The sequence below is a fragment of the Castor canadensis genome, chromosome 1, assembly GCF_047511655.1.
Source record: "Castor canadensis chromosome 1, mCasCan1.hap1v2, whole genome shotgun sequence".
In the NCBI taxonomy this organism is placed as follows: Eukaryota; Metazoa; Chordata; class Mammalia; order Rodentia; family Castoridae; genus Castor; species Castor canadensis.
Window position 1 is genome coordinate 199,175,467 of NC_133386.1, and position 16,918 is coordinate 199,192,384.

The following is a 16,918-nucleotide window of genomic DNA, read 5'->3' on the forward strand; positions in this document are numbered from 1 at the left end:
TGAAGCTTGGACAACTAAGGCCAATAGGAGAAGGGAAACAGGAACTAGAGAAAAGGTTAGATCAAGAAGAATTAACCTAGAAGGTAACACCCATGCACAGGAAATCAATGTGAGTCAATGCCCTGTATAGCTATCCTTATCTCAACCAGCAAAAACGCTTGTTCCTTCCTATTATTGCTTATACTCTCTCTACAACAAAATTAGAAATAAGGGCAAAATAGTTTCTGCTGGGTATTGAGGGGGTGGGGGGGAGAGGGAGGGGGCGGAGTGGGTGGTAAGGGAGGGGGTGGGGGCAGGGCACATATGAATAATAAAACAATAAAAAAATGAAGCTTGGAAATGACCTTGAAAAGCAAACACAGGAGCATTATTAATAAAGTGTATTGATTTCCAAAACCCCAAGAACATATTTTGGGGACAGAGACAGGGATATATCCATCATGGCTAGAAAGAGACACATGCTTTCAGAAACATGGTATAAATGAACGACACACTCACAGCAAGGCTCAGAAACTTGCTGGCCTTTGAAAGCTAAGAACTTATAAGGCCTGGGTTGCATTGTTGCAACTTAGTACTCTCTTTCAAATCCCTTTAGGTGAGGTCAGAGATCAGTTCCACAGTAGAGCAAATTTATTGCCAGGGCCTCATGGAGGTATGCAAGCCTTGACTCTTGATGACAAGGAGTGTAGGATGGAAAGAGAGTCCACAATAGTCAAGTGTTTTCTTCATTGTGGAGGAAAACCACTGGAACCCTGCCTGAATGCCTATGGACTTCATTATCATTTCACATGTCAGATTGCTACACTGGATCAGCATAGCCTAGAGGTGCAAGGGCTTTGAAGTATTTCATGGATCTTCTTACATATACTTGTGTTTTGGTCTACTACCAGTATTAACATACTGGAAGTCTAGTGCTATTCTATTTGCCTTTGATATGTTCCTGTGAATTTGAATTTATTTCCATTATACAGGTAATAATTTTGTCCCTGAAGCAAACTGTGTCATAATGAAAATACTTCTCAGTTATCTAGAGAATTCTGACCATCCAAAGAGAATGTGATAATTGATGTTGTGTGTAGTTAATTTTCATGTGTAGCAATGCTCCCCAAAATCTAAGTTGCATACCAATGGTACAGAAAATGTCTTTTGGCATAGGTAGGAAATTGACACAATGCGAATCTGTTTTCTTTGATGATTCTGAGTCAGATCAAGCATTTGTGATATTTGTTCTTCCATCGTCCTGGAGTGTGTTCTAGAAAAGTTTCCAAGACTTGCTAAACAAAGTGAAGGAAGAAAGCTCAGATGTCCAATGACCTTATCCAAATTGTTGAGTCACGTTGTAACTCTGAGTTTCAGCAAGAAATGTGAATCAGGTGCATGAGGTAGTAAAAGGTGGTCTCTTGGAATGTAAGTGGTAGTAGCATCAATTCACTCTGAGCATGGGTAAACTCAAGGACACAGGTTTCACAGGCTCAACAAGGAACAAGGGAAGAAAAGAAGTAATAAAAACATGTCATTGAATTTATGAATTATGATAGGATGGTAATTTGATTATCAACGAGATTGGAACCAATTTGGATAAATGTACAATATATGTATTACAACTTATAATCATAGAAATAAAATTTAGATGTTATAAAAATGTATCTCCTCATTTTCAGAATGTTTCTTTTATGTTTCCTGTTCCTATCAGTGATGTTATTCATTGTCAATGTCATCCAATTTGAGTCATGTTTTTCACCTTATTAGGTGAAAATACTTGATACATGAATGGACACAAGAAAGCATGAGTTGTGCTAAAATGATGTTACTCAATTCCTTGAGTCCTCCAAATTATAGATTAAAATTTACATTTTAATGCATCCCTGAAGATTCTATTGAATGGTTTCTGGGCCATTGATGAACTAATTTTTTCCTGATTATTATTAAAAGCAAATTTTAGAAAACACCTTTTCTAAAATCAAGTTTTAATGCCACAATATTGTACTTTAATTTGTACTTTTAACTGAGGAGCAAAGGCTTCTACATTTCTATTCAGTGTTATAGATTAACATTCACATTGGGCATAGATAGACACACAGTCTGTCTCTGGTAAAATGGAATAAGAAAGATTATGAAAGGGGAGAAAGAAGTGAGAATCCACACATGAAGTTATATCATTAGGAGCTTGAGCTGATCCTTAAGAAGTTTACAGATGTTCACCTGTCAAAAACAAATCTTCGGGAATTCAGTCTGTACCCTCACTGAAAAGGGCTAATGAGACCAGTACGTCCTTCTGAGGACTGGAATAGTGAGACTCCATGTGCCTTGGGGCTAGTATGTATTCTCAATCCACTACCCACCAGTACCTGAGCTTCAAAATTCATAACTGAAGCCTTAATAGAGGTTTAGACCAGTTGCTCACACCAATAATACCATCTAGGTATTAAGAAGGTTAGTCCTAGGCATGTCTGAGTGATAAAAGGGCCTATCTAAAAAATAACTAAACTGAAAAACAGATGGACATATGGCTTAAGTGATGGAGTACCTGCCTAGCAAGCATGAATACCTGAGTTGAAAACATAATACCACAAAAATAATAACACTAATACCATTTGATCTGATCAGAAAGCAATAAATGAAGGTATTGTAATGTAATTGACTCTGCTTAATACCAGAATTGGATTTGAACCAGACCCAGATTCTGGAGTGCATTTTGTTAGCAGTTAGGATAAATAAATATTCCTTGTTGACAGATGAGATTCCGTTTGCTCTTTTGTCTTCAGAAAGTGGTGAATCATTTTCCATAACTTATTTCTAATTATCCTTTTCATTACATAATCATAGCTACTGACACTTACTGTCAAATGCTGTCCCAAATGCTTTTCTTGTATTAACTCATTTCTTTCATAAGTCCAACAAGGCAGGCATATGACCCGTATTTCCGCAAAGTGAAAACTGAGTCTGAGAGGTGGAATAACCTGTTTAGGATCCTACAAGTAGAAAAAGCAAGAGCTGAGCTTGAACCAAGATAATTTGGCCCAAAGTCTGCCACCTCCTCCCTCTTCACCAAATGAATGCATTCTGACTTTGAAAGTTCAAAACAAAGCATGCAATTAGCTAATTAGTAATCTGACGGAAGCTGCATTTAAATTGGGGATGATTTTGAGAAAAATTGATCTCTTTAAATGTTATAATGTTTACATCTGGAGCATGGCATATATCTCCATGATGCATTCCTGTGTGGCAGGAAAGAGAAAACTTACACTGCTCTCTCTTTTAAAGTTTGCATATTCCCATTGAAGTATATTTTGATATATATTTTGGTTCTATTACTGCTGTCAATGGTGTCATTTTTTTCTGTTATGCTATATAATGGTTATAGTTGGGTTTAGGAGAGCCATTGATTATTAGACTGATTTGATATTCAGTGATGTTGGTGAAGTCTATTCTGTGTTAATAGATATTTTTGAATTGATTATTTAGATATAAGTGGATAAGTATGATAAGTAGATATAAGAGGATAAGTATGAATGATGATTTTTTTCTTGTATTCACTTAATATAGAATTTTCCCTATAAGCAGAAATATTTTAAGTTATGATTCAAGACATTTAAAATATAGACTTTTTAAAAAGAAGTTTTACATTTGCAGAAAAATTGAGCATAAATACAGAGATTTCTCATTTACCTCAGACCCTCCACACACATGTACATTCCTTTCTAGTCTGAACACTTCTCAGAAAGTGACATGCCTTACCACACAAAGTTTATAGTTAACATTTAGATTCCTCTTCATCTTGCATATTTTAGAAATATGGACAAATGTGCAACAAAGTGCACTCACAATTATATAATGTATCAAGCACAGTAAACTCACTGCCCTAAAATCCTTCTGTGCTCTATCTGTATTTGCTCCCTTTTCCCTGACCTCCAAATAGATTTTAACCCTCTCTATCATTTTTCATTCCCAGGATGTCTTATTGTTGCAATTAAATAGCCTTTTCATAATTGCATCTTTCATTTAATAATGTTCTTTTCAGGCAATTCCAAGCTTTTACCAGGTTTCCCTTTGGGTGACAATAGAAGTCTATTGTCTGAAACCACCATAATTTATTTATCCTTATTAATGAATGCCATTGCATATTTTGTAATATAAGTTCCCTTAATTATTTCCTGATTCCTCACAAAGGGAACATGTTGGTGAGTTGTTGCAGTACCTGTGTGCTTCTGATGTGGTTGGAGCCTCTTTACTATGACTCTTTGCTGTCTTCTTTCCAAAGCATTATTCTTGGTGGATTAGAAATCTGAATATCTAAATCTGAATATCTAAAACATTGTCAAATCTCAACCATGACCAGTCTGCAGCTCTTCACTGAAGCCAGGCAAATCATATAGGTAAAGTGTTTTCTCCAAAGGAAATTATCCAAAAGGAAGTGATTTTTAAATATTTTAGGGTATAAATGTAATGAGGAAGATGGTTAGGAGATGGAATCCAAATGGAAGAATAGGCTTGTTTTATATTTGATGAAAGTGGAACTGAAGCATACCTTTATTGCTGTCACTTATATCACTAGAGGAAGGGAATGGGTCTTCTTATAAATATGCTTTCCCATAACTGAAGGGCTTTACCTTCTTGTGTTGGGCATTTGTCCTACTCTTCCCAGAAGCCACATATGCCCATGAGCTGCCAGAGACAACAAATTTGAAGATATAATCTTCAATTTTCAAAAGAAAACTGAAATTCCTGAAATCCATTCCTGGGGACCTGAAATGAGTGCTAGGTTGAATTTCTATATGGATGCTCTCTTAGACCTGGCCCCTACAGGAATGAGCAAGGTGTGAGGATTTATACTGAGGAATGACTTCAGGTCCCACTGAGGAAAGAGGGCTGCCAGCCAGGCCTTGAAAGCTGCTACCTGTCTCTGTGTACAGTACCTGTGAGACTCACTATGTACAAATAGCCCTGAACTCCACACACCACACAGGATATTGACCTTGAGCCAAAATTGCTCATTATTTACTAAAACTGATATTTGATGCACAAAAAGCACTATGATACTGTCCACATCTCTCCTGCTGGTCATTCTTGCCCTTTGCTGTTATGATTGTATCATTGGTGATAACTCTAGCCCTCATCCTTGTTGAGTTTCCTTCTCTTGATATTAGATAAAACTATTTGTGGTATGGTTGATTAAGGAACATATCTATATTCTAAAATTTCTGCTGAGGTTCTTGTCCTACCCACTAGAACAAAGACTCTTTAACTTTCTCTTGAGAAGAAAATCATGCAGGCAAATGTTAAGAATTCTTCTGCTTGTAGATTCACATATGGACTGTGACCTATGTTTCAGAAACACCAAGGTATAATAGGAATCTTGACTCTATTACATACCATGCCTTGAATCTGGGCCAACTTTTTGAAGCATTTTATCTTCTTTACATCACTGTCCTTATATCTACAAACAAGAGTACATATAAGAAGCTCCTGAGATAAAGTCTATCAAGAAGTTCATTGTAAACATAACACTATCAGATGTTGTCACTTCAGACCATAGCTTTCATAGTTTTAATTTAGATTGATCAAATGTTGTAGCTGTGATTATGAATGGAGAATTCCCAGTCAAAAGGCACTCTATTAGTGTTTCATATACATGGTCAGTCTTCTCTTTCTAGAAATGATTTTAGATCACACTTTGTCATGTTGTTGTCCTTCTCTTCAGTGTAATTTCTCCTAAACTTCTTTGTGTCTCCACAAAGGCTATGACAGGAACATGCAAGAAAGAGATAAGATTTGGTTATCAACTCAACAATGCCCACAAGAACATCCTCAAAGAAGAAATCCTGCAATTAATCGCTAAGAATTTCATGGAGCTGTTACTAGACATGGTCAACCAAAACATTCAAGAGGCACTCCAGAAATTCCAAGACAACAAAAATAAAGAATATGAGAAGACACCAAAAAAAAAATGAACTTATAGGAGCCCTAAATGAACACAAAGTGAACCAGAGAACACTATAAATAGATAAATAAATGAAAGACAAAAATTGACAATATTAAAGATGAAGTGACCCATGATATGGAAAACCTCAGAAAAAAGAATGAAACAGAAATTTAAAAAAACACAAGGGAAGGCCATTCCAGCAGAATAGAACAAGGGAAGGACAGAATCTGAGAACTTGAAGATAAAATGGAAATTAAAGGAAAATTGAAGAGCTATTAGTCTTCAAGCAAAAGGGATTCATAATATACTCAACAAAATAATAACAAAAACTTCCCAAATCTGGAGAAAGCTATACCTATTCAGGTACAGGAAGCCTGCAGGACACAAAAAAGACTTGACCAAAATAGACCTACTCCACAACATATCATCATTAAAACAACAAGCACAGAGAATAGAGAGAGAATACTGAAGGCAGTAAGAAGGAAAAAAATAACACGTAAAGTTAAACCCATCAAAATCACAGCAGATTTCTCAATGGAAGCCTAAAAAGCAAGAAGGGTATGAAGTGAGGTATTCTGGGCACTGAATGAAAATAACTTCAACCCTAGGATACTCTACCCAGCAAAACTATCATTCAAATAAATGGAGCAATAAAAGTCTTCCATGCTAATCAGAAACTAAAAAAAATATGACCACCAAGCCACCACAACAAAGATGCTTCAAGGAGTCCTGCACATAGAAAATGAGAGCAAACAACACCATGAGAGGACAGGCAGTACCAACCCACAGGAGAAGAAAAAATAAGGATTCAGAGAGTAACATCGATTCAGCTGCACAAAATCAAACCCTTAAACAACAAACACAACTAAATGACAGGAATCACCATATACCTATCAATACTAACACTGAATGTTAATGGACTTAATTCCTCCATCAAAAGACACCATTTGGCAAACTGGATTAAAAAGGAAAATCCAATAATCTGTTGTTTACAGGAGACCCATCTCGTTGATAGAAACAAGCAATGGCTTAGGGTGAAAGGCTGGAAGAAGATTTACCAAGCCAATGGCCCCTGAAAACAGTAAGGAGTAGCAATACTTATCTTGGACAAAGTAGACTTCAAACATACATTGATCAAATGAGATAAAGAAGGACACTACATACTAATAAAAGGGAGAAAACACCAGAAGGAAATAACAATTATCAACATATATTCACCCAATGTCAGTGCACCCAATTTCATCAAACATACTTTGAAAGACTTAAAAACATATATAGACTCCAACACAGTGGGGGTGAGAGACTTTAATACCCCCTTCACCAATAGATAGGTCATCCAAACAAAAAATCAATAAAGAAATTCTAGAACTAAATCACACCACAGATCAAATGGACTTAGCTGGTGTCTACAGAATATTTCATTCAACTTCTGCACAATATTCATTCTTCTCAGTAGCCCATGGAGCCTTCTCCAAAACTGATCATACCTTAGAACACAAAGCAAGCCTCAGCAAATACAAGAAAATAGAAATAATTCCATGCATTCTATCTGATTACAATGCATTACAACTAGATCTCAACAACAAAAACAACAGTACAAAACATGTAAACACATGGAAGCTGAACAACACATTGTTCAATGACCAATAGGTCACTGATGAAATAAAAGAGGAAATTAAAAGTTTCCTGGAACCTAATGAAAATGAAAACATGACCTACCACAATCTATAGTACACAGTGAAGGCAGTCGTAAGAGGAAAGTTTATAGCCATGAGAGCATATATTAAAAGGTCAGAAAAATCTCAACTATATAACCTAATGCAAAATCTCAAAATCCTAGAAAAACAAGAACAAGCAAAACCCAAAACAAGCAGAAGGACAAAAATAATAAAAATAAGGACCAAAATTAATGAAATAGAAACAAAAAAAATAAATAAAGAAGCAATGAAACAAAACTGGTTCTTTGAAAAAATAAAAAAATTGACAAACTTGACTAAAATGAGGAGAGGAAAAAACCCAAATCAGTAAAGTCAGAAATGCAAAAGGGGAGATAAAAACAAACAGTACACAAATCCAGGAAAGCATCAGAGACTACTTTGAGAACCTATATTCTAATAAATTTGAAAATCTTGAAAAAATTGACAAATTTCTACATACCTATGACAATCCAAAATTGAACCAAGAGGACATCAATCACCTGAATAGATCCTTAACACAAAGTGAAATTGAAGCACCAATATAGTCTCCCAAAAAAGAAAAGTTCAGGACCTGACGGATTCTCTCTGAATTCTATCAAACCCTTAAAGAAGAACTAATTCCAATTCCCCTTAAACTTTTCCATGAAATAGAAAGGGAAGGAACACTGCCTAACTCATTTTATGAAGCTAATATTACATGCATCCCAAAACCAGACAAAGACATCTCTAAAAATAGAACTGTGGGCCAATCTCCTTAATGAGCATTGATTCAAAAATCCTCAATAAAATAATGGCAAACTGAATACAACAACTTATCAGAAAGATCATTCACCACAACCAAGTAGGCTTCATCCCAGGATGCAGGGGTGATTCAACATACACAAATCTGTAAATGTAATACAGCACATCAATAGAAGCAAAGACAAAAACCACTTGAGATGATCTATTGATCATCTCAATAAATGCAGAAAAAGCCTTTGATAAGATCCAACACCACTTCATGATACGATCTCTAAGAAAACTAGGAATAGAAGAAATATACCTCAACATTGTAAAGGTTATATATGACAAACACATAGCCAGATCACACCGAATGGAGAAAAACCAAAACCCATTTCCCTTAAAATCAGGAATGAGACAAGGGTGCCCACTATCCCCACTCCTATTCAACATAGTCCTGGAATTCCTAGCCAGAGCAATTAGGCAAGAAGAAGAAATAAAAAGAATACAAATAGGTAAAGAAACTGTCAAAATATCCCTTTTTGCAGAGAACATGGTCCATATTTTAAAAACCAAAAAAAATCTACCCAAAAACTCCTAGACACCATCAACAGCTACAGCAAGGTTGCAGGATACAAAATCAACTTACAAAAGTCATTAGCTTTTCTATACTCCAAAACAAATGAATTGAGAAAGAATATATGGAAAAAAATTCCATTTTCAATACCCTCAAAAAAAAATAAATACCTTGGAGTAAACTTAACAAAGGATGTGAATGACCTCTACAAGGAAAATTGCAAACACTTGAAGAATGAGATTGAGGAAGACTACAGAAGGTAGAGCAATCCCCCATGCTCATGGATTGGTAGAATCAGCATAGTAAAAATGGCTATGCTACCAAAAGCAATGTAGTACATGTTTAATGCAATTCCCATCAAAATCCTAATGATATTTATCACAGAGATTGAAAAATCTACCCTAAAGTTCATTTGAAACAAGAAACTGAGAATTAGCCAAGGCAATACTGAGCAAAAAGAGCAGCACTGGGGATATCACAATACCCGACTTCAAACTATATTACAAAGCAATAGCAATAAAAACAGCATGGTACTGGCACAGACATGAAAACAAGTGGAACAGAATAAAGGACCCGGATATGAGTCCACACACCTATGCCCACCTTATTTTTAACAAAGGCACCAAAAACATATGATGGAGAAAAGGCAGCCTCTTCGACAAATGTTGCTGGGAAAAATGGTTACCCATCTGCAAAAACCTGAAACTAGATCCATGTTTATCACCCTGTACTAGTATCAACTCAAAATGGATCAAGGACCTTAATATCAGACCCAAAATTCTGAAGTTAATACAGGAAAAAGCACAGAATACTCTGGAAGTAATAGGTATAGGCAAAGACTTCCTCAATAAACCCCCAGCCGATCAGGCATCAAGAGAAAGAATGGACAAATGGGACTTCATAAAATTTAAAGCATCTGCACAACAAAAGAAATGGTCTCTGAACTGAAAAGACCACTCACAGGGTTGGAGAGAATATTTGCCAGCTATACTTCAAACAAAGGTTTGATAACCAGAATATACAAGGAACTCAAACTAAACTCTCCTAAAATCAATGAACCAATAAAGATATGGGCAACTGAACTAAACAGCACTTTCTCAAAAGAAGAAATTCAAATGCCCAAAAACACATGAAAAAATGTTCCCCATCTCTGGCCATAAATGAAATGCAAATCAACCACACTAAGATTCCACCTCACCCCTGTTAGAATAGCTATCATCAAAAACACCACCAACAACATGTGTTGGCAAGGATGTGGGGAAAAAGGAACCCTCATACACTGCTAGTGGGAATGCAAGCTAATGCACCCACTCTGGAAAACAATATGGAGGCTTCTTAAAAATCTAAACATAGACCTGCCATATGATCCAGCAATCCCACTCCTGGGGATATACCCAAAGGAATGCGACTCCCATTACTCCAGAGGCACCTGCCCACCCATGTTTATTGCAGCACTATTCACACTAGCCAAGTTATGTGAACAGCCAAGATGCCCCACTACTGACGAATGGATTAAGAAAATGTGGTATTTTTACACAGTGGAATTTTACTCAGCCATGAAGAAGAATGAAGCCTTATCATTTGCAAGTAAATGGATGAAACTGGAGAACATCATCCTGAGCAAACTTAGCCAGGCTCAGAAGACAAAAAATTGTATGTTCTCCCTCATAAGTGGACTTTAGATCTAGGGCAAATACAGCAATGTTGTAAGACTTAGGTCATGTGCTAAAGGGAGAGCACATTCGGGAGGAATGTGGATAAATAGGAAAAACCAGAACATGAAAGTATTTGATGTCCACACTGCAGAGGAGCTAATCCAATAATGTTAAAGCGACAGAGGTCAATATGGGAAGAGGATCAAGAACTTAGCAATCCTAAGAATCTCTCTGTATAGCTATCCTTATCTCAACTAGCAAAAGTGCTTTGTCTTTCTTTCCAAAAAAGAACAAGTAAAAATGAAAGTAAGTCAATAACAAAAGAATGAAACAACAAACTCAGTATTTCGTTAGAACTTTTCAAGATATTATGGCCAATGGTGAACCAAGAGATAAAATCTACAAAACAAAAACACCACAGAAAACTGAAGTCCATCCATGTGGTGCAGAAAAAAATCTTTTAGAGAGAGTAGCTTTTCATGCAAAAAGGAAAATGACACCTGGAATAGGATATGGGTAAGCGTTGATGAGCAATCAGGAAAGGATCAGAGTAGAAAAACACAACCATGTTTGGACACCTATCTGTGCCCAATTTTTCTTTTTTTTTTTAATTTTTTTTATTTTTGTGCTGGGGGTGCATTGTGGCATTTGCAAAAGTTCTTTTTTTTTTTCCTTTTATTACTCATATGTGCATACAAGGCTTGGGTCATTTCTCCCCACTGCCCTCACCCCCTCCCTTACCACCCACTCCGCCCCCTCCCTCTCCCCCCACCTGCTTAATACCCAGCAGAAACTATTTTGTCCTTATTTCTAATTTTGTTGTAGAGAGAGTATAAGCTATAATAGAAAGGAACAAGGGTTTTTGCTGGTTGAGATAAGGATAGCTACACAGGGCATTGACTCACATTGATTTCCTGTGCATGGGTGTTACCTTCTAGGTTAATTCTTTTTGATCTAACCTTTTCTCTAGTTCCTGGTCCCCTTTTCCTATTGGCCTCAGTTGCTTTTAAGGTATCTGCTTTAGTTTCTCTGCGTTAAGGGCAACAAATGCTAGCTAGTTTTTTAGGTGTCTTACCTATCCTCACCCATCCCTTGTGTGCTCTTGCTTTTATCATGTGCTCAAAGTCCAATCCCCTTGTTGTGTTTGCCCTTGATCTAATGTCCACATATGAGGGAGAACATACAACTTTTAGTCTTTTGGGCCAAGCTAACCTCACTCAGAATGATGTTCTCCAATTCCATCCATTTACCACTGAATGATAACATTGCGTTCTTCTTCATGGCTGCATAAAATTCCATTGTGTATAGATACCACATTTTCTTAATCCATTCGTCAGTGGTGGGGCATCTTGGCTGTTTCCATAACTTGGCTATTGTGAATAGTGCCACAATAAACATGGGTGTGCAGGTGCCTCTGCAGTAACCTGAGTCACAGTCTTTTGGGTATATCCCCAAGAGTGGTATTGCTGGATCAAATGGTAGTTCAATGTCTAGCTTTTTAAGTAGCCTCCAAATTTTTTTCCAGAGTGGTTGTACTAGTCTACATTCCCACCAACAGTGTAAGAGGATTCCTTTTTCCCCGCATCCTCACCAACACCTGTTGGTGGTGGTGTTGCTGATGATGGCTATTCTAACAGGGGTGAGGTGGAATCTTAGCGTGGTTTTAATTTGCATTTCCTTTATTGCTAGAGATGGTGAGCATTTTTTCATGTGTTTTTGGCCATTTGAATTTCTTCTTTTGAGAAAGTTCTGTTTAGTGCACTTGACCATTTCTTTATTGGTTCATTAGTTTTGGGAGAATTTAGTTTTTTGAGTTCCCTATATATTCTGGTTATCAGTCCTTTGTCTGATGTATAGTTGGCAAATATTTTCTCCCATTCTGTGGGTGTTCTCTTGAGTTTAGAGACCATTTCTTTTGATGAACAGAAGCTGTTTAGTTTTATGAGGTCCCATTTATCTATGCTATCTCTTAGTTGCTGTGCTGCTGGGGTTTCATTGAGAAAGTTCTTACTCAACTAATTCCAGAGTATTTCCTACTCTTTCCTGTATCAACTTTAGAGTTTGTGGTCTGATATTAAGATCCTTGATCCATTTTGAGTTAATCTTGGTTTAGGATGATATACATGGATCTAGTTTCAGTTTTTTGAAGACTGCTAACCAGTTTTCCCAGCAGTTTTTGAGGAAGAGGCTGCTATTTCTCCATTGTATATTTTTAGCTCCTTTGTCAAAGATGAGTTGGTTATAGTTTTGTGGCTTCATATCTGGATCCTCTATTCTGTTCCACTGGTCTTCATGTCTGTTTTTGTGCCAGTACCATGTTGTTTTTATTGATACTGCTTTGTAATATAGTTTGAAGTCAGGTATTGTGATACCTCCTGCATTGTTCTTTTGACTGAGTATTGCCTTGGCTATTTGTGGTCTCTTGCGTTTCCATATAAATTTAATGGTAGATTTTTCAATCTCTTTAATGAATGTCATTGGAATTTGGACAGGAATTGCATTAAACATGTAGATTACTTTAGGGAGTATCGACATTTTTACTATGTTGATTCTACCAATCCATGAGCATGGGAGATCTCTCCACTTTCTATAGTCTTCCTCAATCTCTTTCTTCAGAAGTGTATAGTTTTCCTTGTAGAGGTCTTTCACATTTTTTGTTAGATTTACACCTAGGTATTTGATTTTTTTTGAGGCTATTGTAAATGGAATTGTTTTCATACATTCTTTTTCCGTTTGCTCATTGTTAGTGTATAGAAATGCTAATGATTTTTCTATGTTGATTTTATATCCTGCTACCTTGCTGTAGCTATTGATGATGTCTAGAAGCTTCTGAGTAGAATTTTCTGGGTCTTTAAGGTATAGGATCATGTCATCTGCAAATAGGGATAGTTTGACAGTTTCTTTACCTATTTGTATTCCTTTTATTCCTTCTTCTTGCCTAATTGCTCTGGCTAGGAATTCCAGGACTATGTTGAATAGGAGTGGAGATAGTGGGCATCCTTGTCTGGTTCCTGATTTTAGAGGGAATGGTTTCAGTTTTTCTCCGTTAAGTGTAATGCTGGCTATAGGTTTGTCATATATAGCTTTTATAATGTTGAGGTACTTTCCTTCTATTCCTAGTTTTCTTAGAGCTTTTATCATGAAATGGTGTTGGATCTTATTAAAGGCTTTTTCTGCATCTATTGAGATGATCCAGTGGTTTTTGTCTTTGCTTCTGTTAATGTGGTTTATTACGTTTATTGATTTTTGTATGTTGAACCACCCCTGCATCCCTGGGATAAAGCCTACTTGGTCATGGTGAATAATCTTTTTGATGTGTTATTGAATTCGGTTTGCCATTATTTTGTTGAGTATTTTTGCATCAATGTTCATTAAGGAGATTGGCCTTTAGTTCTCCTTTTTGGAGGTGTCTTTGCCTGGTTTTGGGATAAGTGTAATACTGGCTTCATAAAATGTGTTAGGCAGTTTTCCTTCCCTTTCTATTTCGTGGAACAGTTTAAGGAGGGTTGGTGTCAGTTCTTCTTTAAAGGTCTGATAGAATTCAGCAGAGAATCCATCAAGTCCTGGACTTTTCTTTTTGGGGAGACTCTTGATTGCTGCTTCAATTTCATTTTGTGTTATAGATCTATTCAGGTGATTAATTTCCTCTTGGAAATTAATATGACCTCTTGGATGGTCATATGTATCTAGAAATCTGTCCATTTCTTTAAGATTTTCAAATTTATTTGAATATAGTTTCTCAAAGTAGTCTCTGATGATTTCCTGGACTTCCATGGTGTTTGTCGTTATCTCCTCTTTTGCATTCCTGATTCTACTAATTTGTATTTTTTTTCTCCTCATTTTAGTCAGGTTTGCCAGGGGTCTATCAATCTTGTTTATTTTTTCAAAGAACCAACTTTTTGTTTCATTAATTCTTTGTATGGTTTTTTTGGTTTCCATTTCGTTGATTTCAGCTCTTATTTTTATTATTTCTCTCCTATTTGTTTTGGGATTTGCTTGTTCTTGTTTTCTAGGAGCTTGAAATGTATCATTAGGTCATTGATTTGGGATCTTTCAGTCTTTTTAATATGTGCACTCATGGCTATAAACTTTCCTCTCAGGACTGCCTTAGCTGTGTCCCATAGGATCCAGTATGCAAAAGTTCTTACAATATATCAAATATATCATAGCTGAATTCACTCCTTTCATCATTCTCCTTTATCCCCCTCTCCCAAATCCTGGAATAGTTTCAGCAGGTCTCTTTTGTGCCCAATTTTTCTATCCATGCTCAACATGTGCTTTGTCAGCACAGAAGACAGATGTGAAAACAGGACATCTGATTTTCCTGAGCTGCATTAGTTCATATGATGAGATAATCAGGCTGATATAATAAACCATTACAAAATACTGCATAGTATCAACTCTCTAATTAAACCAATACTACCAAAATAACTAAACTCTTGGTAAAGTGTTGTGGTCACATGATTTTGGGGGTGTTAGAATGTAAAACATTGCAGGCTTAAGATTAGTTAACTGATTAATTTTTTCTGTACTAGGCAGTCAGTGTGACACAGAGCTCCATCCATGCTGGTACTTCCCTCTCCCTTTATTACTCAGCAAGCTACATGTTTTCATGCACATACTCATTGAAGGTATACATCAATTTTGTGTTGTTTCCAGTTGGTGTGCAGACAAGAAAGCAGAAGACACTTAGGTATATTGATCAGAAAGAATTGATAATCAGTTGGTTATATGCTTTCAGAAATAAGACAGTGTTAGTGAATAATATTCAATGTTGCATCATTGATAAATGATCATACCCCCCCTTCACAGACAAGCAGGAAAAGAAAAGGAAAATGATCTGTTGTCCAAAATCCATGATGAAAAGGAAGCTGTTCTTCTGGAAAGTGAGCTGACTTAGCAAGTATCCAGGAGCCCATCCACAATAACCATGGCTATGTCACTACCTTTCCTGACTTGTGAGCTATTGCATGTGCTTCTTCACAACAACTGACAAAGTGAAGTAGAAGCCAAGAAAACTCAGCTTATTACCTCCTGCCATCTTTCAATATCCCTCTCCCCCTAGTGCCTTTTATGGAGAAACTACCATGAACTAGTTTGCAAAAGCGTCTAAGATGTGAAACTCACAGGCCCTTAGTTTTAGGAATAGGGATTTGAATAGGAAACACGAACTCTGGAAATAAGAACATATGGAACCAATGGAAGAGAGTGAATATAATCCACACAGACTTTGCCTTATTTATTGTCCAGTTGGAAACTGTTTGACTTACAGAAACATGAATAGGCAGTATTTTTGTTTCTTTCATCTTGATAAACAAAAATATAGTATAATAAAAGGACCAACAAAGCTTCATATAAGCTGTACAGAGAAATACCTATGTATGAAGGCAAACTGGGATGAGCGTGAAGGAATCATGTCTTGATGTCCAGTGTAATTTGTGGGCATATCTACAATTGGGAGGATAAGGGTGAAGATGTGAAGATATGTGTACTTATAGGATTAAATGGTTATAGTAACTAGTACATGCCAATAGCCAGAGTCAACAAAGGATTCTCTTATCCCCTTAATTGAAAGGACAGTTGATTCCTGGCCATGAGCTATAAAATTAAGAAAGATAAATACTCTCAAGTATCCAAGTGAATGTCAACACAACAGTTTCCTGGTCTATGTCAAACATCCTGACCTCATTTGTTCTGCCTCTCCCCTGTTCTTCTGGGGCTCATTGCTAGTTTGTTTCAACCTGTTGCAAGTGCTCATTCCCATATATCATAATCATGAAAAAGCGTGCACTCATCTTTCTACACTATTTTTGCTAAGCCCTCAAATACTCAATGTCTGGCGCATCCTCTTCATATTTGTGATTTCTTGTCCTTGCATCTGAGATTCACAGTGTGTTTGGTCTCACAATGAACTGCATACACCTCAACCATGGCCCAGCAATGTCTTTAGGATGGTGAAGAATAGTTAACAAAGCTAGGGTTACATTTTCACAAACCAGTCTCCTCTTTGAAATCTCTTTAGGTAAGATATGTTCCTGAGTAGGCCAGATATATTGACAGGAGCCTTGTGCTTGTCTGGGAGATTTGACTCCTGATGACAAGGGATGTAGGATGCAAAGGGATTCTTCAGTATTCAGGCATTTCCTCCACGGTAAAGAAAACTACTGGAGATCGTACTGAATTTCTCTTGAGTTCATGATGATTTCACAAATCAAAATGTAGCCTGAATGTGCATAATGATATTGCCAGGACTTGAGAGAATTTCAAGTGTTCTTGCAAATTCTTTTTGTTTCACTTCCATAATTAACATTCTGAAACTCTGAGACTGGTTGAAATATATAGTTGT

At 36.6% G+C, this 16,918-nt stretch overlaps 1 long non-coding RNA gene across 1 annotated transcript in view; it reads right to left on the reverse strand.

Annotated features, from left to right (window-relative positions):
• Positions 1–296: 296 nt before the first annotated feature.
• Positions 297–16,918, reverse strand: part of LOC141413841 (uncharacterized) — a 45,805-nt gene continuing 29,183 nt past the window's right edge. Inside the window, exons 2-3 of the long non-coding RNA XR_012438778.1 lie at positions 5,374–5,437; positions 297–4,665 (exon numbers count right to left, since the gene is read on the reverse strand). This is a non-coding gene — a long non-coding RNA (uncharacterized lncRNA). The remainder of the gene's footprint in view (positions 4,666–5,373; positions 5,438–16,918) is intronic.